This window comes from Rhipicephalus sanguineus, chromosome 4 (assembly GCF_013339695.2).
Source record: "Rhipicephalus sanguineus isolate Rsan-2018 chromosome 4, BIME_Rsan_1.4, whole genome shotgun sequence".
Lineage (NCBI taxonomy): Eukaryota > Metazoa > Arthropoda > Arachnida > Ixodida > Ixodidae > Rhipicephalus > Rhipicephalus sanguineus.
In genome coordinates this window covers 61,075,188-61,093,545 of record NC_051179.1, presented here as the reverse complement: position 1 = coordinate 61,093,545, position 18,358 = coordinate 61,075,188, and the positions used below count along the sequence as shown (strand labels likewise).

The window sequence follows — 18,358 nt, the reverse complement described above, 5'->3', positions numbered from 1 at the left end:
AAGTACATACACGATCAATTTACTTAGCTATACATCTTACGATCAGTGGTACAAAACTCCGTTCATCAGGGACGAATGGCCCCGGCGATTTTCGCCTTTGCAGTTGTATTCTCCGTTAATTCATCTCTCGCTTCCCGTGAATTGGACTGTTTTATTACGCATCCTCAAATGGTCTCTTGATGGTCGTCTTCCGTTTGTGTGTACTGCAAATGGGGATACGTGCGTGTCCACTTTCGCGGGGTACAACCAAAGGCAAAACCTACGGCAACCGCGGAGGACACGGGCGAAACAAACCTGAAGGTGGTCACGACCAACATTCTGCGATTTACTTGTATGACGCACGTGGTGTTAGCTAGTTAGAACCAGAACTCTGAGCCTTCAAAACGTACGTCCGCGATGCTGTGCTGTGACGACCAACTCGTCGTGGTGTGCGTATCACGCGTCTTCAGTCTGCCTCTAGCTGCTCACTTCGTGTTACACGACAAGCACCGCGGTCAGAGCCTCTGCTGAGCTTCATAGTCAAGGTTACCACGGTTCTCCATCAGGGCTACGCAAAACAACAGCAGAGCAACATTATCACACTTTCTCATGCGACCGGCTGTGGAGAACGCGGGTACTTCGCTTACCCAACACTCTCGCGACATCCCGTATCCAGCGCTCTCGCCTTTCTTCTTCGTACGACAACTATGGAAATCGGCAAAACTGAACGTTGTTATTCAGTCTTTTACGTCCGTGGCAATTCACAACGCAACATTGCGTCTTTTGCGGCGTTTCTTCGTAGCGTGCGGAGGGGTCTCGTCTGCTGCTGTTTTCGCCGTCGTTCTGGCGAGTGATCGAGCAAGCACTTCACGACGGTTCGGTGGCGCGTCCGACTAGCGGAGAGCAATTCACAGCTTTCGTTCTGAGTGTTAAATGCGCAAACACACGCGATATTAAGCTCAAATCGTTGTTTCGCACTCGCTAGTTCCACCTGGTCCCATAGCAAACTGTGCGAGGGAGTCGGTCTATGCACTACTCAAAACTTCTCCGACAGGTGGCGCCACACGTCTTGGAAACTTCAGAGTCTGACGTCTATACAAACAACACGAGACACACGGAAAAGTATGCGGCGCATCGCGCACACGCCGAGCCTATAAAAAAAAAAAGAACTCCACACACGTTACTCAACACATAGAACAAAAACAATGAACGTCACTCGTGTGTTGCTCGCATCAATTCTAGGTACAAGTAATTGCACGCGACTGGCCGAGATCGGTAGCACTGGATAGTCCGGTCTGAGGCTGCCGAGTGACCGCGAAAGGGCAGCCGCTCTCCGCAGCACGGAATCACGATTGAACTCGGCGTGCGCATGCGCGCGCGCGCAAGTCACGTGGTTGAGGAGAAAAGGAGAAAAGTTCCTCCCTTGGCGCTTGCCGCAAGAGGGCGCGACGAGTAAATCGTCCGCAAAGGAGAAAGTCGCGGCTCCGAAGGAGGAACTACAGTGTAACGGAGCCCGTTGCTCCATTCTCGCTCCCTTTTTTTTAGAGTGCAAGGTGCGTAACCGAGCTATGCGACGCGCCTCTTCGGCAAGGCAGAGGGTCTCTGCGACAGTGACGTTTTCGTGATCACTGAAAGGGAAGACTGTGTCCATTGCGTGCCAGGGCGAACGTGCGTAGAGCAAGAAGAAAGGGCTATAGCTTATAGTCTCGTGCTTCGCGGTGTTGAATGCGTACGTAATGAAAGGCAGTACGTCATCCCAGTTCTTGTGGTCGGATGAAACATACATAGACACCATGTTGACAATTGTCCGGTTGGTACGCTCCGTAAGCCCATTCGTTTGTTGATGGTAGGGGGTCGAGTGACGCAAGCGGGATTCGCACAAACGAAGGAGCTCCTCCACGACATCCGCTGTGAATTGTCGTCCACGGTCGCTGATGATCCTTCGAGGAGGGCCATGCCGGAGGATGACGTGTTGTAGCAAGAACAATGAGACGTCACTGGCGGTTGCGGAGGGAACGGCCGCCGTTTCGCAGTAGCGTGCGAGGTAGTCGACGCAAACAATATATATATATATATATATATATATATATATATATATATATATATATATATATATATATATATATATATATATATATATATATATATATATATATATATATATATATATATATATATATATATATATATATATATATGCACTGAATCTTGCAATGTAGTGCCGGTGGGAGATTTTTCTTGTGCGTAGTTGAGCAATAAACATACGCAGCGTGCACGTTAACTAAAAGCGGACTGCGGGTCCCTGTGTCTAATCTTTCTTCCGTCTCTAATTGCCCATTAGCAGTGATTTTGCTGTGGGAAACATTGGCGCACACTGCATGCTTCGCCCCTCCACAGGTTTTTGTTAGACGCAGGCAAATAATGTAGTGAAGGAAAGCATGAGGCGCGCAATGTGAAGTTTTTATTGGAATTGTAATAATTATGAGTTAAAGGGAAACAAATATGGACAATCAATTTGCTACCGGAGGATTTATCCTACAACTTTCACAATACGTCCACGGCGCATAGTTTCGCTTTAAGTCAGGCTTCTAATGTAAAATATCGGTTCCCGTTGCTCTTACACGAGCTTTTTAAATGCGAAGCATTTCTTAGCGAACCTCAGGCACTTTGGGCGTTTCTATCTATCTATCTATCTATCTATCTATCTATCTATCTATCTATCTATCTATCTATCTATCTATCTATCTATCTATCTATCTATCTATCTATCTATCTATCTATCTATCTATCTATCTATCTATCTATCTGTCTATCTATCTATCTATCTATCTATCTGTCTATCTATCTATCTATCCGCCTACGTCTGGGCGCTCTCCTGGTTATCTCCATAACTTGTAGTATACCAAAGTTGGCATAGGAGGGGATCAGTGTATGACAAACACGATTCACTGGTCATGACATGAATAACGCAAAACGCCTGTCGCGTACGTGTTGAAATCCTTTCTTTCAATCACGTGTTACACATACACGCATACCAGAGTTCATGTCATGCGGGTATGTGCCACAGGTGATACAAAGTCTCAACCAACACAGTAATGGCGAACACACGTTGAAACGCAAGGAAAGTGATAACAATAATCATAGTTTGAGTTTCATGTCCCAAAACCACGATATGTTTATGAGAGATGCAGTAGCGAAGGGCTCCGGAAATTTTACCATCTGGTATTCTTTAGCATGCACAGAGATCCCACAGCACACGGGCATCTAGCATTTTGCCTCCATCGAAGTGTGACTGCCGCGGCCGGGATCGAACCCGCGAGCTTGGGGTCAGCAGTCGAGCATTCTAACCGCTTCACCACCACGGCCGACGCAAGGAAAGTTAGAGAGCTGAAGACAGAGCGCCACTGGAAGACGCTCAACTACCATGCACTCGTTCCACGTCGATTACGCAAAAACCGGGGTCAATGTTATTTTAGAATAAATCTGCCGAGAGAACCAGGCCCCTCATCATTACCGGCGACTTCAACATTCATTTATCAAGACCCAACAACGCCTGGACTTTATACTGCGTGAAAGACGGCTTGAATGTGGACAGGGCATCAAAGGCCTCGCTGCCACGTCCAGGACAGGAGGCATCATAGATCAGTTCATCGTAAGAGGCATCCAGGATTTCCACCAGCTTTGCTATACCTCGCACTTCAATACCCTTGAACCCCTCGTAGCCGCAATCAGGAACGGATCCGATGAGAAGTTCTGTCCAGCTGCTGTTGCTCACTGATCACGGTGATGATGACCTTGTTCAAGAACTGTCACGAACCCTCTCTACACATACACACGGGTTCGTGAAACGTACGTGCGTTCTCTGGCATAACGGACAAGCGTAAGCATAACAACTGTAACGCAACTCTAACAACTGCAACTGTAACTGTAACGTACGTGCAGTGCGCCTGCGCGTGCCACTCGGCTTCGTGTATATCCAGGGAAACTTTCCTGAATGAAGCTTAGTTGCGAGTAACGCCTGTCCTGTGCATATGTCTTCTTCTTTGTGCTGTTCGGATTCGCGCTATCCAGTATTGAAGAATATAAGCACTAAATATCAACTTACCGCGTCTGGTGTTGCTAATACCCATGTTGCTGTTGGCATCGTTACGCAACTGTAAACAACTGGTTACATAACACATACGCGACTCTTCGGCATATGTTTGTGTGTATACCACTTCCACATTTCTCTAAAGTCATTTCGTAACGTTTCACTCAATGTGAAAAATTACGCCACAGTCACCATCCCGCGCATGCTTCGCATAACATCGATTCTTACGGTACGTGGGATCTGGCGAATTTTTGCTGATCGTGCATTGTGTTTGCACTGCTGAAGGTGCAAGATGTCGTTTTGAGATTCGCTTTAGTCTACTTGATAACATTTCCATCGACCTTGAGTGTGCAGTGTGCTTCCGCGCGTGGTAACGTGAGAAAAAAAGCCTGTGTACAGAACGCTTAGACGCACTATATGTAATGATTTTTGTTGACTTAAAGGCAGTAGTTTGAGGTGCAGATATCGTACGACGCTCCCAGCACGTACGCGGTAGTCACTTAAGTTGGACACGCCTCGCCGGTAAGGCGAAAAAGCTCGAGACTTTCGACGGTGCGCGTTGTCGCGGCCGCTGCCATGCACTCTTTTCCTCAATTCTGTTTGCTGTTATCGTGGTTTGTCTACATCTGCGATGACGTCTGACGTTATAACCAAATCTAGTGAGTGTACGTGACTGTGGGAGCTATGTGCGGTAATTCTAGCATATAACATGTCTGATCTCGACGTAGACGGCGTCCGCGCGCGCTGGGTGTCGTTTGGGCGCTCCTTGCATGTGTTTGAGTATTTAAAGATGGGTTACGTTTGTAAAACATGCGGTCAGTAACCGCTCACGGCGTGCCCCTGAGTGCCGGAGGATGTGCTTGGGTGTCGGAACATGCCGGCGCAAAGCCGTGCTTATTCTGAAACCAAATTATGAAGCGATTTCTCAGAGAAGAAGTGCTTTCATTTATGCATAGCCAGTGCCTATTGAGAAACGAGGTTCGCGCTGCTTTTTACGTGAAAATTTGTTTTCGTTGCGAAAATATTTCGAACGAAACACTCACGTCACATGTGTGTACAGTAACGGTGTGTTGAACAAAGGGTGGTTTTAAATACAAATAATCAGTGTGTATGTTTTGGTTATTCCCAGAATACCGGATCACTTCTCCCACCTCTTCACTCCAGTTGACAGCCACACTCGGGGAAACGAAGGTGTCGCTATGGTTTGGCGCCTCACCACTCGTGATGGGACAATCAACAGCGGCGTTCGCCCTGTCAACGAGGCAGTCGGTCATGCATTTTCTTTGGTTGGACAACACGACGTAGGAAAAGAGGTGAGTGGCACTCAGGCAAAGGAACCTAAACCAATTTCGTTTGTTGTTTAAAAGAGGCTCAGATCATCTTGTGCTGCAAGTTTGTCGCCAAGTGACGTGTTACAAAAGCTACTATTCTCAAGTTGTGTTTTACACGATAACGGCAAGAAACTTGGTTCCTTACCATGTCTGTTTGCATTTGTTGTTTTGTTGGGAGCCTTCATTCTGTCTGTGTGAACCACTTATTGCGTATATAGGTTTTGCAAACTTTTACTGCAATTTCATTTTCTCATCATGATATCATGTTCTGCTTTTTAGATACCGTTTTTCATGGTGCTCACACTGAACAGGAGCGAAAACCTAGCAAGTCATTAGTCTGATGCCTCCAGCCGTCACCGCTTCTTGATTTATTCTTAATCATAAGGAATAAATATGGAAACATGATGCCGATTTCTGCAGTTTATTTTGCACCATATGACACTATGCACATCAGTCACACATTTTAGTTGGCTATACTCATACAAGCATGTAAATGAGAAATACCTCAACTTCTTAATTGGAGATCACCGACCATATTTTCGCACTTTCTATATTACTTTGCTTGAAAAGGTGTGTCGTTTGGACGAGTTTTATTAAAATAATGCTAAAATTGAACTATTCTTTTTTTGCAGTCGCTGGGCAGAACGGCAAGTATTATGGACTTGCTTAAAATGAATACTTCACTATTTTCAACAGCAGTCGCTCAAAAGTAGGGGAAGGGTCAAAGGAGTAGCTTAAAATAGATCCGGAGTGGCTTGACGCTTCGGTGCGGGTCATTTGACACCCGTAGGAGTGTTACCGGCAAGAGTCGTCTGACTCCCTCATATGTGGTAATGTGATCCTTCGGGTAAGAGTCTTTCCACTCTTCCAAGAGGGTCAGGGTACTCTGCCAGAGCGCGCTGACTCTGACCCACCAAGAGAGTCACCGCGACTCTTTAAAAAGGGTCGCATACGTAGCAAGTCAGAACTCTCCGAAAAGAGTCACCCATACTCTTTTCTTTCTTGAGTGTAGGAGAATAAAACTAAGCTAAGTGGCACATATTATATTGGCAGGTTTTCCTTAGTTCCACTCCACGACGCAGTGGTATCACATTGCCTGTGATGTAGAGAAAGAAAAAAAGGCAAAGTAAAGGCAGGGAGGTTAATGAGGTTGTAGTCGGTTTGCAACCACTTCGTGAGGGGAAGGGATAAAAAGAAATAAGAAACAAAAAGGGAAGGGGAGAACAACTGATACTCGCACACGCATATCAGCGTTCACCGTCCATACCCAGACATTCACAACCGAGGAATGTTTGATGGGACGTGTCATGCAGCGGTAAATGATCGGCCAGCAGCACCTTTGACAGTGCTCGCTGCTGCTGGGTCACAAAAGTCCGAAAGCGCCCTCCAGGCTCAGGTTGGCCCGTGGTAATATACAGGGCTCGGTTGTTCAGGCACAACGTTTTTCGTAAACGGCAAATCTATGCTGCCGACTGCCGCAAGGTGGTGAAAGGTTCGGTCAAAGGTAAAACTTGCGATCCACCTGTTCGTATATCTCTCAGAGCTATGAGAAAATCTATACAAATTTCCGAGAAGGAAAGCTTCTTATAGCTGATGAAAAACTTTTTGCGGGACCTGCTTCAGCGGCAGTGTGTACAATTGTGCACATCATCTGTAGAGGCTTATCACACGCCGCGTGTTGCTTCATCCGGCTTGAAACGCGATATACACATTTGTACACGCTTACTGAGTGGACATCTAGCACATGTTCACTTAATTGCGCTCCGTATTGGTGCATAGCATCACTTGTCCTGAAGACGCTACGAAGTCGCACGAGCCGTTCGACGTACCCCGTTCCGATTGCAACGCGAAAATTATATTTCTTTTCTCGGAATGGATACAACCAATAACAAGTTCCCCATGTGCTTCGAGCCCGATAGTTGATTATCCTTATAGAAAACGGAACGTGGTTGGTATCCGAATGACGAGATCTTTATTTGCATACTAATTATTATATGTAGCTGAAAAACTCGCAAATCAACATATTACAACGTTGTATTTCTTGCAATGAGATATTAAGTACCTTATATTATATTTTTTGCAAACTTCAGACATTTACAGACAATCCGCCAAGTTCGCACCTGAAGGGAATATAGAATTTCAGCCCGGGCGTAACACATGCCCATAGCGGTCGCTCTGACATTTGAGATAGCAAGAAGGCTAGGCGAATGCACCTCGAGGGAGAATTATTCGACAACCCGAAACACACTGACACTGAGTACGGCAAATCTCTTGAGCGCAAACCCTGGCGGAAGACTTGACCAGCGGGCGAGATTGGCGACAAGTGGTGGTGCCTATAGGACTGGATAAAAATGAACAAAATTAATTTAACAGTTAAAAGCATACTCTAAAGCTTAGGTCATTGATGCGCTTTGTTCGAATAGCTTATGTGCATCAGTTGCCTTGAGCTCGTTGCATATCATACCTAAAAGTTGTGCCCTATCTTTTGCTTGGCACTTCTTTCGGGAGTCTTTGTTTTCCTGTTCGTGCTACCATGCATTCCTTAGATGTCCACTAACCTGCCCAGATACACATTTTACGGATACATGTTCACATGCAACAATAGTCATCGCGCAGTTTATTTTTGTTTTATGCTTGTTCACAACAATTTTAACTTCACCAAGCAGATATTTATCAAATCAACTCATATGAATAAAGTGGCTAGATTTTCGAGAACTTGTCAACTCATATGAGTTGAGGTGGTCTCTGAAGGGCCACTATTTGTTACAAAGCAACCTCTGCTTTGCCATTCTGCGTCATTACAGCAACGACATCCCTTGTGCAAATTTGTGTTGACTTTTGTGTAAAATGCTTACGCTTCAGCAAAGAGTAGACAAGTTGGCGTAGTATTGTCAGGATTATCAGCGCGTCTTTGTTATGCTATTTAATTATTGACAATATGGTTTAACAGTTGGCAAAAATACTGCTCATATGAGTTGCAGTACACCGTAACATTTATAAAATAGAGAAACTATTCGTAACTTTTTTTTGTTTAGGAACCACCCTGTATTGTTTTATTTTATTCACCATCAGAAGCGTCCATGAAATTTGACATTCGTGGTTAGGATTATTTCAATGTGCCGATTCCCAGATCTTGTATTTGATCTTTGAAATTATTTTGGAATACACTTCCCATCCACACATTTTCCTGTAGCTCCGTTGCTGTTCTTATTCGGGGACGTGCCTTTTCCTCCTGGCAGCTGGTTAAAAAGAAAAAGAGGGAAGCTCGTTGCATTTGAGAACAGAAAGTTGCCTTCTAGTGACTCTAGGAAATAAAATTTTAATTTAGAGTACAAAGTTTAACTTAATATATTATTGGAAATCACAGAATTACGTAAAGGTAGAAGCACTAAATTTATAAATTCGTAGCCGCACAAAAACACATCACTGTTCTGTAAGTGGCGTCTAATACACCACCTAGACTAAGCGTATTTATTGTATGAATTTGCAGCTAACCTAAAATTGTTTCAGTATTGAGAAGGTTTGGCAGAAGCCTCACTGAGACATTCGGGATATATTTCAGAGCAGCGTACAATACCTCAATTTTGTTCGCGTAGATATATTATTATATAACATTCCCTAAATCGTAATATCCTTTTTTTATTGCTGTATTATATTTGTTAACTAACCCGCGATTGTAAAAATTGATGTAATGCTACTTTAAGGGTATTGGTGCGAAATGTGGAATGAGTAAATGATTATACGTAAGCGAGCTTTAATATTTCCAGCAAGGTGCAAGCCGAACATGGTGAGAAGGCAAGAGGGAATTGTGTTAACAAGAGTTGTGTTGCAACGCGTCAGATCTGAGACCTGCGCAGGGTTTCTGTTGGGGAATACTTCACGCCGTATTGGCTAGTTTAGGACCCCATCTGGTCACTAAAATTTCAGGTTGGCTCTATCGCTACTTTCTATATACACTGAACTTTTTATTTGGCCTATTTTCTAGTCACTTTTACTATTTTTTTCATACAATAGCAATATATTAAGCGAAAATGCGATTCACTGTTTACGAACTTCCCTGTCGTGTTTCGGGACGCGCGCGCATGTTTTCTCCGCGGCAGCGGGCTGGTGCGCTGGAAGTACGGCATGGCTTCAATGACGGAGAGATGAAGTTGCGCTCGTGCAAGCAAACGCGTGGCTTCCATGTTTCGGACGTTGCCCGCCATCTGTGCTAGTGCTCAGCGCGTGTTATCTTGTGTGAACTTTGCAAAGACAGGGATTCGCAACAAAATGAAGCTGGACTGTTCATCTTCAATCAGATTCCCCCGCTCGAAGTTGAACTGGTCTTATAGGTATTCTACTGGTCAAGTTCTACTGGTACAGCTTTAAGGAAATATGCATCAACATTTGAAAGTTTCGTCTAGGTTGTTGGCCATAATGTGCTAAAGTTACTCTGAGAAGTGCTCTATCTACTCATGATAATCTATGTGTAAGCCCCTCAACTTATATTAATTTACTTACTTACAACTTATCAGTCATTTTAAGACCAAGCAAGAGGGAAAAAAAACTTTCTCCTTAATGCATGTCTGCGCCTATTCAAAATTACAATTTATTTTGCTCTATAATATTATTTATTAGGTCACTATTACGCGTAATCACACCTTTAAACTTAAAATTAATTTAACCAGAAGTCTGCACCGGAACTCAATTTCGAACGCTTGCTAAGTGCGTACTCATGGTTCAAGGAGCGTGCGCTGAGGGGCTAGTTGGAAGACATGGTAAAAAATTGGGGGACACTTAAGCTTAGCATGCTTTAAACCAGGAGCAATTATGCGCGAGAAACGTTTTCAAAGTTGCGATGCACCCACTACGTGGTCTTAAGGAAATACGCGCAGTAATGTGAGTGCCTTTTGTAATGGGTGGCTGTCTTTACACCACCAAGTCGTTATGATATTGACATGGCGTGACGCCCGATAGCAATGTACGCTTGTAGCACGCAGTATTACTGCGATATTACATCTCGTACTGTGACACCTTCATACAGGACGCGTATTTTTGGGAAGCATGAAAGTTACTTTCAGTGCAGCTCCAAGCAGAGGCGTGGCTGTGTGGTAGAAGACCTGCTTACCACGCAGACGGCCTTGGTTCGATTCTCACTCGGACCCAACATTTTTATTATTTATTTTATTTGTAGCTTTTTCGATTTTTCGGTCACGGACAAGATGATGATTTTTCGCTCACAACCAACGGTGCCGACGCCGACGGCGGAATTTCTGCGATACGAGCTCTTTAACGCTATCGCGTTAAAACACAAAGCTACGCCTAGGAACAGGACACAGTTCGTCCGTTCCAGTTCTTTCCTGTATCGTGTTCCTAGGCGTAGTTTTATGCGTTTTCTTACTCATGGTTATTTCCAATAGGTTGTTTGCAAACCTTCTCCTCTGTACGGAGAACAGGCGTAGAGACGGAGAGAAGGGCCCTTCAGGGATGTGCTCTCCTCTTTAGTAACAAAATAATAACGATTAAGAAGGAAGGAAAAACGACCGGGTCGAATTGATCTATTTTATGCCTTTAGGAATCGACTGGAGAAGCAGCTTGAATTCCGCGCTAGCACTTGTGGAATGCCAAGGACCGTTTAGTGTTCCTGAAGTTAAACCCCGGTCACTCGGCGTAAGATATATCTTACGGATTAATGCAGCAAGGTGGGCGAGTTGGTAAGATAACATGTTGGGATAAACGTGCAGCGCGGCACAGGCGAGGGATTAAGAAACAGATGACACGAGCGCTGACTCAAAACTTATATTTTGTTTGCGCACGCAATAAATTCCTCAGCTGTAAGTCAGCGCTCGCGTCGTCTATTAGTCCTCCGTATGGGCCACGCTGCACGTTTATACCAACATGTTAACTTACGGCAGTCATATAGAAGGCCGATGGGCTCTTTGGTACCTATTTAATTAAACGAAACGCACTTAGAAGGAAAACTTTTTACCCGCGCAGTTACATTGCACTCGAAATATGTGCTGAGCTGGACGCACTTGAAGATCTTAGATCGATTGCATTTAATGCGTCGCAGCTTGCGAGGAGTGATATTTGTAGCATGATCAACAATTACGCCTAAAAAGGAGGTACGATGTTCGTTTCCCAAATCAGTGCAACAGCAGGTGAGTTTTAAAAGGCTATAAAAGGAGCCTCTGATGCAGGCGTTCACTTAAGATTTAAATGGGAATGTTCTTACGTAGCATTTTTCGTTCCTTTGTAATACTATTATTTCATCACCTTCACAGGTAAATGTACAGGCTGTGTAAACGTAACTCTGAAAAGAAAACAAGATATTCACAATAACATATATGGCGTTAATTATAATCTAAGTATTCTGCTACACGCACTTCCTGTTAATGAAAGTGGCAGCAAGCATAGATGAGACCATGTAAAACATTCTTGAAAATCGATCTTTGACCTGTTATGTATATAAGTAGATGCTGTGACATCATTTTTTATCGTTTATGTTCTCCGCAGGGTTCCCATCAGCGCATTGCTAAGTCTTGGCTTTGTCATTTTACTATACTGTACTCTGCGTTCACTTTACGCTGTTCTATGCTTTTTGAAGATCGCAGAAAAATCTAATGAGCTTACTTTCAGTACACAATGTAGTGCTCGTGGGCACCGCACACTGCTGTGACCGAAAATTTTCACCTGTAATTAAAGAACTAGCAGCTCAGATGGAAAACTAACAATAAAAAAACTATTTTGAATGAAGATGTTGAAGGAAAAAACAGCCGTCACAGGAGCTGTTCACCTGCGACAAATCATGTCAAAGACCACTGAAGGCGTAGCTTATTTCACAATAGGAACAAGCTACATCGCTCTGGTTCTCCTAAAATGCGTCATGTGTCATTATTGTTTTGTAGTGAGCTACAGCCCAGATGAGAGCAAATGCTTACGATAAAGTGCTCTTTCCATAATGTGCGGGTTTGCGACACAAGCTGTTTTTCTCTTGTTAATTACGAAATAATAATTATTTGTTGGAGCTATTAGCACTCCAAGATTAAGAAATTTGGTAGTACTACGAGAAAATACTTTACACGCCGTTACATGGTCCACCATATATACGAACTAACCGTATGCTAGCTTTAAAGGGACACTAAAGAGGAACAATGAATTGGTTTAGATTGATAAATTGTTCTTTGAGAACTATAATGTCGTTAATTTCACCATAACAGGTGTATTAACAACGGAGAAAATGAAGTTGAAAGTTTCATTTTTAAATTTCGCGCCAAGATATCCGCCCGTGACGTCACGGATTTTAAAGTGTACTTATCGTATTTTGGCGCCATTGGCTCAACAAAATTTACTCAAACTTAGTATGTTAATTCTATGGCCCCCTCAGAGGACAGTGTACTTCATTTTTACCGTTTAGGAACTACGTAGGCCCTAGTAGGCGCCGTCAAAATATGTGACATCACGGCGAATGGTGCGGAAACTTCAAGGTGGCGTCGCCACCCACATTTTTTTTTGCACGATTTCTCGCTTACTAGGGGTCTTCTCGCAGCAAGCGGGGTGTTTTTGGTATTGTGAAAGAGTAGTTTATTAATACGAGAAAAATCGTTTTGCTCTTTAGTGTCCCTTTAACGTAAGAAAAAGCAGACATTTTATACACCGCAGCTGTAGGGAAATTATGTGTACGCCATATGAATCAGCAGCTAAGATAATATTCGAGGTAATCCCAGAGTAAGACACAGGGATAAGAAGTATATTCTGTAGCCGCGTAGAAGTTACCGCTTTTTGTTTTCTCCCAAATATTCTAAACTTAACGATGCATACCTGCGTGGTTTGTCAATGTGGCGCTCAGTGTACTTTCTTTTTTTCTACAAATTTGATATATTTTAAGTTTGGTGTGCTAATACCGTGCATTTTGAGAAGCACGGTCACGGTACGTAGAAATTACTGTATCGTTGCCTTCTACTGCATTTGAGTGTTGTTGGCCGTAAGGCTACTCAAGCTGACGTAACACAGTGTTTAGGGCACTATTTAGTGTGATGCTTACGTAGTCAACCGTAAAAAAATATGAACAATGGCATTTGAGTAACTCCTGCCTTTCCGAGCAGTAAAGGCTGTATCCAATAAAACCACATGCATCGCGATAGGCTCTTAGGACATATTACTAAATGATAAATATCCGTACGCCAGGCTGTGGATGTTTTCGATATTTTGTTCAAGTTCCTCAGTGCGTAAACTTGCGCAGTTGTCTGCGATCTGCTGTGCGCCAGGTCAATGAAAAAAAATCACACTGTCACTGCAATAGTATATATAGACTGTATAGCATAGTTTGCGGCCAATAAGAAAAAAAAAACAATCACACTGTCATTGTATAAGTTTATATAGACTGTATAACATAGTTTGCTACCACTAAGAAATTTGTAATCAACGCCATAGTGGTAGCTATAGCCCCCTTCCTGAAATATAATCGCGGCTGCGTCTCTGATTTCAATCTACCAAAACTGTTTCTTATATATAAATTGCCACGGTGAATGAACATACAGCGTAGCTGATAGTTGTAGTCCGGTCCGATAATAACAACACGCTTAATGCAAACTGTACTGCTTTTGTCATTGAAATATCACTGCCTGTGTAACTTGAATGGGGTGCTTTTCGAACGGATGACGCACTAAATGTTTTTTTCTCAAATTAGCATGGCGGGGCTTCACGATCGAGAACATTGAGAATTCGAGAATTTTGGGAAATAGAGTGCGCTAGAAACTCATAGGAGTACACCCGGAGATGGCTCAGACAGAAGCTTTGTATAGTTGATATGGATTTATCTTTAAAAAAATGACGTGCTGACATAGACAAAACAGAAGGGAAACCTACCGACCAGCTGAACTTCCTGTCGTCCTATGGTTCATCTCTAGTGCACTGCGTAACGATCTTTGTTTTCTACCGTGTCACTTGCACAATCCTTCGAACTTAGATTCTGCAATTGCCATATGCATGCGCCGAGTTTTGACTGTGTCATGAGACACCCGGTGTGGTGTCCGCCCATTAGAGGTTTACGTCATGTGTGGCCTTCCACAAATATCGACTAGTCAGGACCTGATCGTTTGTACTATATACACTCTGCATAATCTCGGCACCAAGTTAGATTTTAAACTGAATACCCAGCGGTTTGATGGGAGTTGGTGTCATCTCTTATGTCGGTGTCTGCATGACTTTCCTACTATAATGACGTCATCAGTTTGCGCATGCCAACAATAGCATCAAATGAACAATCGTTCGGCCCCAATGTCACAGCTTACCGCCGCGTTAGGAAATCAGAATCATCGTGCACAGATGCACCGCCAGCCCCAGAACATGTCAGCCTGTAACCTCCATGAGTGCGTCGCCGAGTAACGTTGGCTGATATTGTTCTTATTAAATAAAAATCAGCAAGATAAACGAGATGTTTGCTACTTACGGTGTCTCCTGTTTTCTGGCAGTTTGGATCACTACTTGCTGGAGCTCCTTGCATGTGAACACTGCCTGTAGATGCCAGAGACAAATGCCCCGTCACATCAAGACTCATGTCAGCGGTTTGGCTCTTCAAATGTAAGCGCGAACTCTACGTGTCTTCCAGAGCTTGTTCTTGGTGTAATTTTACTTCTCATAAGACCCTTCAAGGTCACATTCATTTCTTGTTTTATTTTCAACATGTGGGGTCATGATAGTGCTCAAGCGCAGCAATTAAAGTATCAACTAATGGAAACGGAACATTCACTATTTTGTGTCTATAAATTTCACGAGCAGCCTAGGTCTGTAGAATATTCTAGTTCGTCAGCTTCTGTGCTCAGAGACATGAGATTTGAAAAAAAAAAATACTTATGTTGCATCTTCCATGTCGGCAAAAAAAATTTCCATTGGAAACTTGGTTTTAGAATAGTGCTTTCACTTGTACATTCGCACCTTAGCTACGGCTTATTAGTATGGGGGAACGGAAACAAAACCGACATAGAAAAACTGGCAGTATTACAACGTCGAGCTGTTCGTTTGCTTAACTCTTCAAATGAATACATAGGGTCTTCTGAAATAATGATGCGCTACAATATCCTTAACATTAGAAACTCTTACAGAGCAAAGATTTGCATTCGGCTATTTAAAGAAGTTTCCAGCAACTTTGAGACATTTTCAAATCGGTACCTCAGTCGAGACACAGGATACAGTTTACGCCACACATCAGTAGTAATAAAGAAGGCCAGGACAAACTATGGTATGCAAACCATTGAGTATGAAACTATGTGTTTATGTAATATGTATCCTAATGTTGTTGAAATAGCCAGAAATTGTAAAACAATTCATGAATTTAAACATCTAATAATGAACATGTTTCTTGCTTCGGAACTGGATGTGTTGTATAAATGTTAATATGTTTGGTTACTGCATTAGTAATGGTACTAAGCGATACTGTTAGCGAGCATTACTGGTCACTGCATTATTCATTATGTTCTTGTTGTTATTACTGCATTAGTGATTATGTTCTGCTACTATGTCATTACTGTCATTATGTTATTACTGTAAATAGTGATCGTGTTCTTATTGTATTAGTGATTATGTTCTTGTTAATTGATCACGTTCTAGAGAAATTGGAACTTTCGACTCCGCTGTCTCTGCTGCCCCAGCGAGGTAAGGCCTAGTCAGGGGGTTTAAGTCCTCCTTTTGCCTTGCCTCGCGGGCAAACGCTGTATGTGTTATGCCCAAATAAAGTTTACTTACTTACTTAAAAAAAAAAAAAAAAAAATTACATGTAACTTTTGAAACGCATTGCCTGACTATCTAAATATCACAATACTGCGAATTTTAAGGCAATGTAGTAATATCCACATTTGGACGCGATATACGGACTATGGCCATGACAAGCAAACTTGTCCAGAATTTTAAAATGTTGGCAACAACTTGCGGGTCTTCTGCAGCGGCAACATGTATGAGAAAGTTTGTGAAAAAGTCCGCCTCAGGAATTCTGATATTGCTGAGGGTACAGGCGGATTACTTTGCCCCGGCATCACGCACTGAGTTTTATGAGGTCTCGAAATTTTGCAGAAAAATCAGTTATACTTACATATAGCAAAAGCAGCGATTACCAATGTGAATATCACCACCGAAGGCATTTCGCAATATTTCCAGCAGCTCGTTTGTCGGCCCTGTGCCCTACGCACATGTTCTCAAGCGGAATTCCAGCAGCTGAATAAATAACCTCACGAATGAGAGGGCATATCACGTAATTGTCGGCAGAAAGGATAGTTGACAGCTCAAGGAGCACAAAGCAGGTGCGTTTAGGTATGATTCACACTTTGTCATGGCTGGATAGCACTGCTATTCACGGCATTTCAGGGCCTCTAAACAATGAAGGCCGAACCATTTACAGCGCATTTATACGCAATGGTACGGCATTTAAGGCTAAAAGGTGGACACTTCACCAAACGTAAAGCGCTGTTCCTAACAGATTGGTCGAGGACAAAAATATAAAGTGAACCTTTCTGTACGAGAACTATGCATAAAATTCGTGGTATATGATCCTTCGGCTTGCTTTTGCTGCTCTCATGGATATTTTTTACACGTATCGTGAGAAGAGGGATGATGTTTGTGTGCGCGTATGACGTCAAAGGCAACGTATGCATGCATGCACGCTCACGTAATCTTATATTTCACATTGCCCGTCGTCCCACCCCCGCCCCGCCCCCCGCCCCTCCGAATACACATGGAGTGTTCGCTTTTCCTCTTGAGTACATCTTCGTCTTGTTTCTTCTTGTACATGTTTAACCACTGCACACCGAGTACTGGTTTATGGGTGTTAAAGTGTGGCACTAATTATGCGTCCTTATCGAACCGCAGGTACCCGCCGTTGTCAATCGCGCACAGAACGGTCGGAAACTGGACATTCTATGTCTGTGTTGGTTAACGGTACAATACCGGACGGAAGTAGGCCCGATATTGCATTATGAACTAAACAAGTGGCGAAAGGCGAGATAGATGGTGCATGTTTCAAAGAATGAATTAACAGCGCAAAGACGGGATGAAGAAAAGAAAACAACGCCCATCCTCGTGTTTTCTTCGTCCCGCGTTTGCGCTGTTAGCTCATTCTTTGATGCAATGTGAAAGGTGTGCTTTACCTCTGCCATGGGCCGGCCTGGCATTTCACCATGGAATATCCTCGAACTCCCTTTAGGTGTGAAGTCTTCATTACCTTCATCGAGGGCCGACCTGGTACTGCTGCATCTCCGGTATTCACTTGCATTTAATTTAGGTGACGGACGGGCGGACAGACGGACTAGCGGAATTTTCGTAACGACTTTCCAAATAAGGTTATGCGGAATAAAAGCGTAAAGTCTTCGCAAATAAAGACCATCTTTCAAGACATGAAAAACTCGCACAAATTGTCTTTCATTTGGCCAGGGGACATGTGCATCACCAGGCGTTAAATAAACTGGTTGCTTTCCGGCGACACCATAATTTGATCCAATGGTACATCTGCGTACGAAGAGTATTCTCTCATTATTCATGCTACCTGCAGTTACGGCGCTGAATTTGACGTAAACTACTCTGTACAACTTATACGGAACAATGTCATGGTAAAGTTTGATTGGCACTCTGTTGCAGATAAAATACATTGCTTGCACGCAATTTCTTCTGACTGCGTTTGTTGCATTGCTGTGTAGTTAAGAAGAAGAGCGGTGTCAGCAGCCAGCGCATATGTAGGTTTGAACACGCGTGCTTAATAACAATAATTGTTGGGGTTTAACGTCTCAAAACCAAGATATGATTATGAGGGACGCCGTAGTTGAGGGCTCTGGAAGTTTCGACCACCTGGGGTTCCTTAAGATGCACAAATCTAAGTACGCGGGCCTCAAGCATTTTTGGCTCTATCGAAAATGCGGCTGCCGCGGCCTGGATTCAATCCAGCGACATGTGGGTGAACGTGCGCGCTTGCACGCGTAACAATCTTAAATATGTT

General features: G+C 43.4%; 1 long non-coding RNA gene across 1 annotated transcript; it reads left to right on the top strand.

The window, feature by feature from the left end:
• The first annotated feature begins 6,823 nt into the window (after positions 1–6,823).
• LOC119390070 (uncharacterized) lies at positions 6,824–17,856 on the top strand. Its single transcript, XR_005183215.1, has 3 exons — positions 6,824–6,904; positions 14,853–14,961; positions 17,573–17,856. It is a non-coding gene; the product is annotated as an uncharacterized LOC119390070 (long non-coding RNA).
• The last annotated feature ends 502 nt before the right edge of the window (positions 17,857–18,358 follow it).